This window comes from Ursus americanus, chromosome 1, assembly GCF_024610735.1.
Source record: "Ursus americanus isolate L20-20 chromosome 1, mUrsAme1.1.p, whole genome shotgun sequence".
Taxonomy (NCBI): Eukaryota; Metazoa; Chordata; class Mammalia; order Carnivora; family Ursidae; genus Ursus; species Ursus americanus.
In genome coordinates, this window is record NC_142127.1 from 52,472,676 (window position 1) to 52,482,572 (window position 9,897).

Genomic DNA, 9,897 nt, shown 5'->3' on the forward strand with positions numbered 1-9,897 from the left:
GTTTCTATTCCTTGGGTATTAAGACAGAAAAAATTGAGAATCACCATCTTTGTTAAGACAGAGAATGCAGACATGGGTGAATAAGCCTCACCCCAAAAGCATTCTACTTACATCCCTTCCTGTTACAAAAAAAAAATGTTTTTAATGATTCTACTACCACTGCCAAAATGCCAAGAAAGAAGAAAAAAAAAAGCATCACCTAAACATATAAAATGTAAATGAATGTTTCAAGATTGTTAAAAATAAATGAAAATAGTATATATAAGTGTATCTATAATTATATAATACATGACACATTTACAGTAATATATGTAAAATAATTCCAATTATTTTTGGCCATAAAAGTCCACAAACTTCCTTAAATTTTTATGAAATTATATTTTACTCTAACTTTTTAATCTTGAGCTCAAGAAACAGAGCAAAGAAATAAAATGTTTTGTGTGTTTTCCCCGGATGTAAATAGTGAATACTATCATTAATACATCTTCATTAAGAATTACATTAAGAAAACATGCAGTATTGTAGGCAAGTCCTTAGTCTCAAGGAATAGGTGTGAATTAAAGGATAAACACAGAAATACTAAGTTAAACTACTGACTATAACAATGCAGATTTGTTGTTTTCCTATAGTACATTTTAATTACAGTGAATAGCATAACAAGTACTAAATGTATTGATTTTTATAAGGATCTGTTGACTATCCAATTGTTGTTATTCAGTGGGTTTTTGAAAAGAGAGATTGATTATCTACTGAAGAGGACACAGAAAAGATCTACACATTTGATCTAACACGATCTAACAATTTACCAGCAGAGAACATCTAATCATTAAAACCTAACTTTTTCAAAACACAAAAATTTAGGTAGGAAAAATGTAGATTATTTCTTGAGACTTAATGCTAGTTATTAGTAGACATTTGACGTATAGCATAACATTTTAAAAAATGATATTGATAGCTTTCAAATCATGAATACCAAGAAAAAGCATTCCTCCAAATTATTTGTTAAAGAACTGACATAATAACCTTAATATGTACTGTTATTTTAGTTTAAATACATGAAACAAATACTCCAAGTAAATACAGGAATTTCTGCATTACATATGTAATAGATTATGGTAAAGTGCCCCAAAGATGAAATAAACATTCTAATAAGGTTATTTTAAAAAGAATTTTCAGGGGGCACCTGGGTGGCACAGCGGTTAAGCGTCTGCCTTCGGCTCAGGGCGTGATCCCGGCGTTATGGGATCGAGCCCCACATCAGGCTCCTCCGCTAGGAGCCTGCTTCTTCCTCTCCCACTCCCCCTGCTTGTGTTCCCTCTCTCGCTGGCTGTCTCTATCTCTGTCGAATAAATAAATAAAATCTTAAAAAAAAAATAAAATAAAAAGAATTTTCAGGAAGTGCAATCAGATCTACAGAAGGCATGTTTACCTTAAACACACAGTTCCCGAAAGCTCCTTCCTTACTGACAAATACAAACACCTATGTTCTAAATCACAATATATTTCAAATAATTAAAAATTTAATGGCAGTAATCCTCCCAAAACAAGATAAAACAGGTCTTAGGAAGGCAGCATACGAACCACCATAAATTTGTAAGATTCTTATCAATTACAAAGACTAGGATTTTTGTTATTCAATTATTGATGGCCAAAGATTCAAGAACATCCTTAACTCTAACTGCAGAAAGGCATCTCTATTTTTTTTTTTTAACACACTTTACAAAGATGTTCCTGCAGTTTTGAAAAGTGTTTACAGTGGATTCCTCAAGTCAGTGTAACAAATTTAATACAAGACGTAATTGCTACTGTATTTATCTTTCAGGTCACTTAACCCTGTAGGGTTGACTTTTACACAAGCTTATCACCTTCATAGTTTGGGTACAACAGACCAACGTTACATGGCTATTTAAAAATTACACCTAGAAAGGCTATTACTGACAGTGCCTGTGGTTCTTCAAAAAGGACCAAAAGTGCACTCAGAGGAATAGTTTTTGTTTTGATTTCAAGTATGTATATTAAACTTACGCATTGTTAGCCTCCATAATTTAAAATTCCTAAGAAATTATAACTTTTACATAATATAGGTATTAGTCAATAGGGTGAAGGTCTCTGAGGTGTCATCCCTTTTATTCCATCACATTCACAGTTTTGCTCTTGGCCTCAACCAATTTTAAACTCCCCATTAAGCAAAGGCAATTTTATACTACCTAAGGACACAAAAATAGTCCCCAGCTCCTCCGCCTTCTCCTTCCTCTAGCGAGCTAACACAGAAAATACACACACACACAATCTCTCGGCCCTGTCCCTAGGGCATCAACAAAAAGCACTGGTTATTTCCTTACAGAGGCTTTGCAGTCCAAGCAGGGAGGTAAAAAATGAGGGAAAATACCAGAATCGATCTGCACCCACACCTCAGCCCCGCCCCACGGGGAAAATGTGGGGGGTGGCGGGAGCGTGAGGGGGCAGAAAGGACAGAAAAGGCCGAGACTTTCAGCGCACAGGTTCTCCATACCATTTGTTCCATCATGTTCCTCCACAGGCACAGACCCTGACCCTATTTTCTGCTGTGCCTCCCGATCCTCCTCCCGGCCACCGTCACCTATACAGTCCCAACCACTGAGTCCTGGGTGGGGAGACCAAAGCCAGCCCTCTTCCCGCTAATCCGAAGACTGAAGAGGGTCTCCCTGCGCCCTCCGCGGATCCGACGTGGGGCCCAGACACCTCTGAACTAACCAGAGAAGGGGAAGATAAATCGGGGGGAGGGGTCTAAGAGGAGCCGTTATTCCTTTTTCCTCTTCGTTAGGAAAGCGCGCGAGCGGGGAGGGGCCGGAACAACGAATGCCAGTTACCTAACGGTCCCGCCCGGCCGGTCGGGCTCCCGAAGCCGACGCCGCGCGAGCCGCTGAGGTGGCACCACAGCCTCAGTCGCCCCGAGGGCTAGGCACTGAGGCAGGAGCGCTCGAGGTGATGGGAAGCGGGGGGTGGGGACTACCGTGAGCGACGTCGCCATGTTAGTGCCTTCTTTCTCCATATCCCTACAGTCTCCAGCCCTCGGGCTTCTCCCCATCACTACTCACCTTTCCAGGACACTAGTTCATGCTTCTCCGGGTCGCCAGGGAGGCCCGAGCTCAGCAGTGTTTACAAACTACCCCTGGAGGAAAGGGTTGAACCGCACTTTAAAGGCCACAGGCCCCCACAGGCTTCCGTCCTCTCTCGCGAGATCAGACTGACACCCCCCCCACCCCCTTCTCCCCGCCCCACTCCCGGCATCCCCCCTCTCTTCTCGCGCCCCTCCCCTCCACACACACGCCCCTTCTTGCCTTCTTTCCGACGGAGCGCCTCCGGGTCAGGTGATTCCGTCAGCCTTAAGGGGGAGGGGGCGGTACCTCAGGAGGGCGGGGAAGGAGGAGGCGGGAACCAAAGAACACTCAGTACCTGACGATTGGACAAAGAGCCTGGAGGGCGGGAAGCAGTTCTGGAAGGGGGCGGGGCCGGAGAGCCAGAAGAGAGGAGTCTCCGTAACCCGGGCTGAAACCTGTGATTGGCAGGGGCTGGACACTGGCGTGGATGTGGGAAGCTGTAACAGGTGGATGTGGGAAGCTGTAACAGGTGGATGTTGGGGTCGCGAGAAGGGTTTGACCCGGTGCGGAGAAATAAGGTGAACTCTGGAAAAGGCTGGGGGTGGCGGTAGAGAAAACGCGATGAGTCCTCCGAGCTCTCCTACAGGAGCCCGGTATTTTTGTTGCTGTCACTTCCTGGCCCTGGGTAGGAAGGAGGGTAAAATGTTAGATAGGCGCGCGCCTAAACCCACTCTACTGCTACTCTGAAGCCTGAGACAGGGAGTTTTCGTTAAGCTGAAGTTTGGAAGAGGTGGAATTTGCAGCAAAGTACCCCCAAGGCCTCTACGCGCCTAAAGCGGGAAAGCAAGATAAGTCAGTTTTGAAAAGGAAAAGCCTTTACTTTGGATGGCATTTGTTCGAATTTTATTAAGCTATAACTGAAACTGATTCTTCCGGCTCCTGAACGCCTGGTAGAGTGTAGGATATTAGCATGTAATTATGTTCTAAGCAACCTACCAAAAGAAATAGAGTGCCCTCCACTATATAACCGTAAGTTAAAACCCTGCAAGGAGTTGTTTATAAGAGAAAATCTTCCATAATAAGGTGTATTCAATTTTATCAATTTTCTTTTACTTAGTAGTTACAGATTTTAAATATATCAACTTCAATAGAGATAATTTCAAACTTTTAAAATATCAGCAATTCCTTATTAACATTTACAAAGGACCAAAGGACACCAAATTAGAATATGGAATAGAAATGGCTCTCTTCCCCTAATACTATTCTACTGCTCACTAGGTTGCTACAATGACAAAGAAATATCCGTCAAGCTTTGAAAGCAGCTGTTATAAAAAGGATGGCGAAGGAAGACCATATATTTATTTAACAAGAAGGACAAAAGAGACCATATATGCCGTTCTGCAATTGACACAGATATACTCCTGAAAACACAGAACAGTGCTGAAAATATTTCTTTTTAATGTTGCTCTATGATTCTCTATATAATTTAAATATTCCAACGTTAAGTGTGGGGATATTGATTGTCCAATAAATATGCACAATTAAAAGTATGATCAGAGGCTCCTGTGTAAACTTGTTTTAACTCTTAAAAAGCCAGTTTTTTCATCTATTACGTCACTACAAATTATGAATAAAGTTTGTGTATTAATATAAAATGCACTCTCAAACATCCAAATCAAAGTGAAACTGAAATTATTGTAAGATTCTGGGGTATTGTATTTGAAAGTTCATGAATGTGCAGTTCAATAATGGTATCTGGCATAAAAGTGAAATTCTGATGGCACTGAACCTTTTAGCAGGTTTCTGGCCTGTGTACATATATGTGAGCTAACTCACTCTTTTAAAACTAATTTCATTATTCAAGAGACCAGAAAGAAGCCAGAATATTAAGTGTTTACTTCTCAAGTTAAAATGAAAGTACTATCCCTATCTAATATCAGTGATACTGTAGTAGTGTTTGTGTCATGTAGCACTAATTATATCAGTTAAACCTCAGCAGCTCAGATTGCTGACACTGACTATGACGATGGACAAGATGTGCAACTTGACAAAGTTCTTAGGTCAAGTATGTATTCACTAAAACGGTGCTGCTTCTCTCCAACTCTCAAAATGTCTAATGTGAGAAAAAGAACTATAAATGTTATGGCATTGCAAAAGAAATTTGCATCAGTTAGATTTTCTTAAAACAATTATCTTCCATTCACTTATATCAAAAAATCAATTTCTCCAGTTTTGATTCATTTTCAGTTGGCAGCACATTTGGTTTTAAGTTTCTCCTCCTCATCCCTACTTCTCCAGTCCATTGTCAAGTAGTTAAAAATCTATGTAATGCACTAGAGGAACATGTTATTTTAAAGAAAATCTTTCAGGAGTCCTCATAGAAGAGAGAAGAATTATTTAGTAATATAAATAATACTCTGTTGTGAGAATGCAGTTTTAGCTATTTTTCTTTTTAAAAAAGTAAACAAAATGAGAAAAAATAAAGAAGATCACAGGGAAAAAAACAGGTGGAAAGGATGCAAATCTGTTCCATACCATGTTGGCAACCCGGTAGCTAGGAAGTGTCTTACTTTACATATTTGTAGTTCCACAACAGTTCCTTTACTATAACTTTTCTACAAATGGAGAAAACATTCAGCTTAGACAAAATGAATGTAGTTACTATTTTCAGTTCTGATCTTGTGAACTTTTCTCACTATCCATATCTTCTTAAAACACTTTGCTTTTCAATTTTTTTCTCATTGTCATGCCTCAATATCCCCTAACAGCCCTAAAATTCTCTACAGTCTTCTCTTTTGCAAATGCAGGAAATTTGTTCTGGACTCCCTTTTAGCCTGTCTTATCACTCCATACATATATCTACCCAACTTACTCCTAAGAAAATTAGTAAGGATCTGGTAAACCTCCTCTAAGAACCCAGAATGACTTCTGAATAAAATTGGTATCCCTTAGATACAAGAGGCTATTTGAAGAAAATTTCTATTTCTATCACAGAAATGCCCCTTATTACATACTACAAGAAACAATAAGAGGCCTCTAATTGCTCTCAAAACCTTCCAAGTGCCACAGAATGTGGTATTTCCACCTTGTTCAGAAGAGTTATTATGTGGTTGTTAATCCATTAATCTGCTATGGTTCTTGAGAATTCAACTAAAATCCTGCTCAAGTATATATATTTATAGTATTTAAATATACTAAAATATAAATATACAGATATGTATATATGACAAATAGAGTGAAAAGGAAGATTTAATTTGTAAGTTTCTGTTTGTAGCTAAACAAAACACAGCATCCCTTATGTCTGCCTTGGACTCACAGAAAGCCTCTGAATTTTCACAGGTGTCCTCAAGATGCAGCCCAGTACAGATTGATGAGATGAGGACAGCATGGCCCTAGACATTTAAGTTGATTTTTTTTTGGTAGCTTCTACCTCATGGCAGATCTACTTTCCTTTCCTCTGACAACCCAGGGTTTTCCTGCACATCCCTGAAATGGCCTATGTTATAGTTAAACTTTCAGCATCTGTTCTCACTATGGGAATTTCCATTCAGAACAGTTCAAGTGCAAGGAGGGTCCTTGTCCACTTTCCACCCCCAGTCTTTGGGTCTCAAAAGAGTTTGTAATTAATTGTGTGTGGCATTGTGGGGGAAAACTTAAAGGGCTGTATTTATCTTCAAATCATACTTTAGTTTATGCCAACCTCAGTAAGACCAGTCCAAGAGAGAGAATGGAATTTAAGGGCCTATTTTCTTTTCATCTTTCGTATCAATGTCTCCTCCTACCTCTCTCTCATCCCACTCACTTGAAAGAGGGCTTATCATCATTATACTTAACTTTCCACACACTATTAAGTTACCAGTACAGGTAGATAGAACCACATCTAGGGTGAAGAATTTTGTCTGGCATTCCAGTGTCTGCCCTTGATGACTCCCCATAACTAGTCTGTCAGCCCAAGGCCCACATAATAGCAAAGCCATGAATTCCTTATGCCAGAAACCAAGAAAGGCCTGATCATACGGACCCTCCCAGGCCATAGGCCTTGCTCTTTCCAGTTACATTCTCACCTTGGAGACAGTCTCTTAAGTTAACTGTCAACCTAATGCTCTGTTTCTAAGTTTACTACTCATAAAGTATCAATATTTATTGAGCACAAACATGCCAGGCACTCTTCCTGGCCCTGCAGCTACAACTATAAACAAGACACAGTCCCTTAAGGAGACTTTCATGGGAGAGGAGGGGAGTCACAACACATTTATAAACAATGTAATAAATAAACAAATAAATAAACAAACAATAATTTAAACAGTAGTTAGTGCTGTGGAGAAAATAAAGCAGGAAGGTGATAACATGCAGTATTATAAGCTTACTCCTTTTGTACAACTTTAGGGGTCTTGAGAGCTAAAGATGTTTTAGATCTCTCTAGAGAGGTAGATAAATACTTTGAGCTGTCCTTTAGATAGAAGTCTTGAGGGAATAATACTGAGCTGTCCAGCATCTGAGAGACTCAGCCAAACTACCTAATTATTTGAGAAAGCAAACCCTGGGACTGTTCTGTAAGAGGAGCAGATCCTGGAATTTCCCTGGCTGGGAAATGCTAACTAAATGCTTTTTGTTGAAAAGTAGCCACTGCCAACAGCCATGGGTCCTCTTAGGAGTCTCTGCCAAGATCATTTGTAGGATGCTAGCTCATGCTAATGGGGAGAACGATCAAAAGCCCTTGGATTTAGGAGTCCCTACTAATCCTAGGTCTGTTCTTCTCTTCAATATTTAAGCTCCCTTGAAAAAGAAGCTCTAAGTTACCGAACATCTAAGAAGAGACAGATACTTGCATCATTCAGGAGAAGGAAGTGCAGATTCTTACTAGGAATGTGGGCCAATTTTTAGAGATTATGAACAGATTGATAGCTGAAAGGATGTGACCAAGGGATATAGGGTTACCCTCAATTTACAAAACTGACCGTTTTTATTAAGTTGTAAGTGTAATGCCATATTGGAGCCTGTTTCCTCACTGACAGATTAGATCAATGGTTCTAATTTTTGATTTTGGGACGCTGCACTCCATCACAACATCTTAACATAAATAACATTTTTTGAAAAATAACTATATTTTCCAAAATAAAAATAGAATAGCATGGTATTCACTTTTGTAAATAACTACCTCACACTTAACAGTAGCTGCATTTTTATATCTATTTCTGTATTTGAACTGTTGCAATATGTTGTTTTGGTTAAGTTCTGATGACAATCTAGCCTCATGCAGCTGTGTAGGTGGAAAAGGGAAGACCTTGTGAACCCCCTGAAAGGTTCTAAGGGCGCTCAGAAGTTTTCAGACCACACTTTGAAAAGTCACTGGATTAGCGGTACATTCCAAAAGGAAGGGGAAAAAAAACTGCCCGATTAATGAGTTGACAGCTTTTTGAAAGATAAGGAGTCGAAGTCAAGGCACGTGGGGCATTGCAGTGTTCTAGGACAGTGCTCTGAAAACTTGATGTGTATACAAATCACCTGGGATGCTTGTTAGAATTCAGATTCTGATTCAGGTCTGATGTGAAGCTCTAGAACCTCTGTCTCTGACAAGGTCCCGAGTGGTGCCACCACTGCTGATCCGCGGACCTCACTTTGAGCAGCAGCACCGTAGTGTACTGTAATACACACACCGCCAGAAAGCCTATGAAAGATGCACAGGGGAGCTTGTATGTACGTGTGGTAGGAGCAGACGGTAGGGTAAGCGTGGGTGGAGGGAAAAGAAGAAAATAAATAAACTCATGCTACCTACCTTCAAAAAATCTGTAAAAATGATGATACGACTTATAAATCATATACCGTCACAAGTTTTGACTACTGCTTATTAACTATCTGTACATCAAAGCAAACTAAGGCATAATGTTGCTATTGGCGGAGACAGCGTCCAACTGCCATGTTTTTTGAGGCAGAGGGGATGGTATTAAATCTGGAAAAAATAATTTTTAGTCCTAATAATGTAAAGAACTTGGCAAGTAATTGATGGACTATGTAATTAGGTCGTAAGTCCATAATATTTTCCATAGAGTAATACCATGAAATTACTAAATTAATCTATGCACAGCATGTAGAGACTTCAACAACTCGTCCTTTCAGGTGTAGAAATCACGTATTTAGAAGGCTTTGCAGAGGGTAGTACTGATATTTTCTTCTTCCAAACACTTAACACCAAAACCAAACCACATTGGCTAAAATTACCAAATAGAATTTAAAAATTACAGCAGAAGCATGAGTATATATTTTTTGCATCTCAAATGATATTTCCCATTTATCTGTACTCCTTCTTTAAATTTAACTTCAGTGACATTCATTTCTACTAACTTTAGCTGCTCAGCAAATTTTTATCATTCCTTGGGCCTACCTTACCTCTAAGAGCTTGAACTCTGAAGTTCTTTACATTTCCTATTTTTTGGCTCTTACTGAAATGGATCTTCCACCGTATTGTACTCCCTGGGCCCTTGACCGTTCTATCTCTATTTTATTTTCATACATTACACATAACAAAATTTACCATCTTAACCACCTTAAGTATATATTTCAGTGGTATAAAATATATTCATAATGAGGGGCGCCTCACTGGCTCAATTGGAAGAGCATGTGATTCCTGGTCGCAGGGTTGTGAGTTTGAGCCCCACGTTGGGTAGAGAGATTACTTAAAAACAAAAACTTAAAAAAATATACATTCATAATGTCATGCATCCATTAATACCATCCATGTCTATAACTCTTTTCATTTTGTAAAACGCCATGCCTGTTAAACTAGACCCCCTGTCATTGTTCCCACCCCAGCCCCTAA

The 9,897-nt window shown here is 39.5% G+C and overlaps 1 protein-coding gene and 1 long non-coding RNA gene across 2 annotated transcripts in view; one reads left to right on the forward strand and one right to left on the reverse strand.

Annotated features, from left to right (window-relative positions):
* ATF2 (activating transcription factor 2) overlaps positions 1 to 3,239 on the reverse strand; it is an 88,846-nt gene extending 85,607 nt beyond the window's left edge. The window contains 1 exon segment of the mRNA XM_045800312.2: positions 3,078 to 3,239. The gene's annotated coding sequence lies outside the window, so the exon portion shown is untranslated.
* A 244-nt stretch (positions 3,240 to 3,483) lies between these two features.
* Positions 3,484 to 4,639, forward strand: LOC123794101 (uncharacterized). Its single transcript, XR_006780131.2, has 2 exons — positions 3,484 to 3,658; positions 4,359 to 4,639. It is a non-coding gene; the product is annotated as an uncharacterized LOC123794101 (long non-coding RNA).
* The last annotated feature ends 5,258 nt before the right edge of the window (positions 4,640 to 9,897 follow it).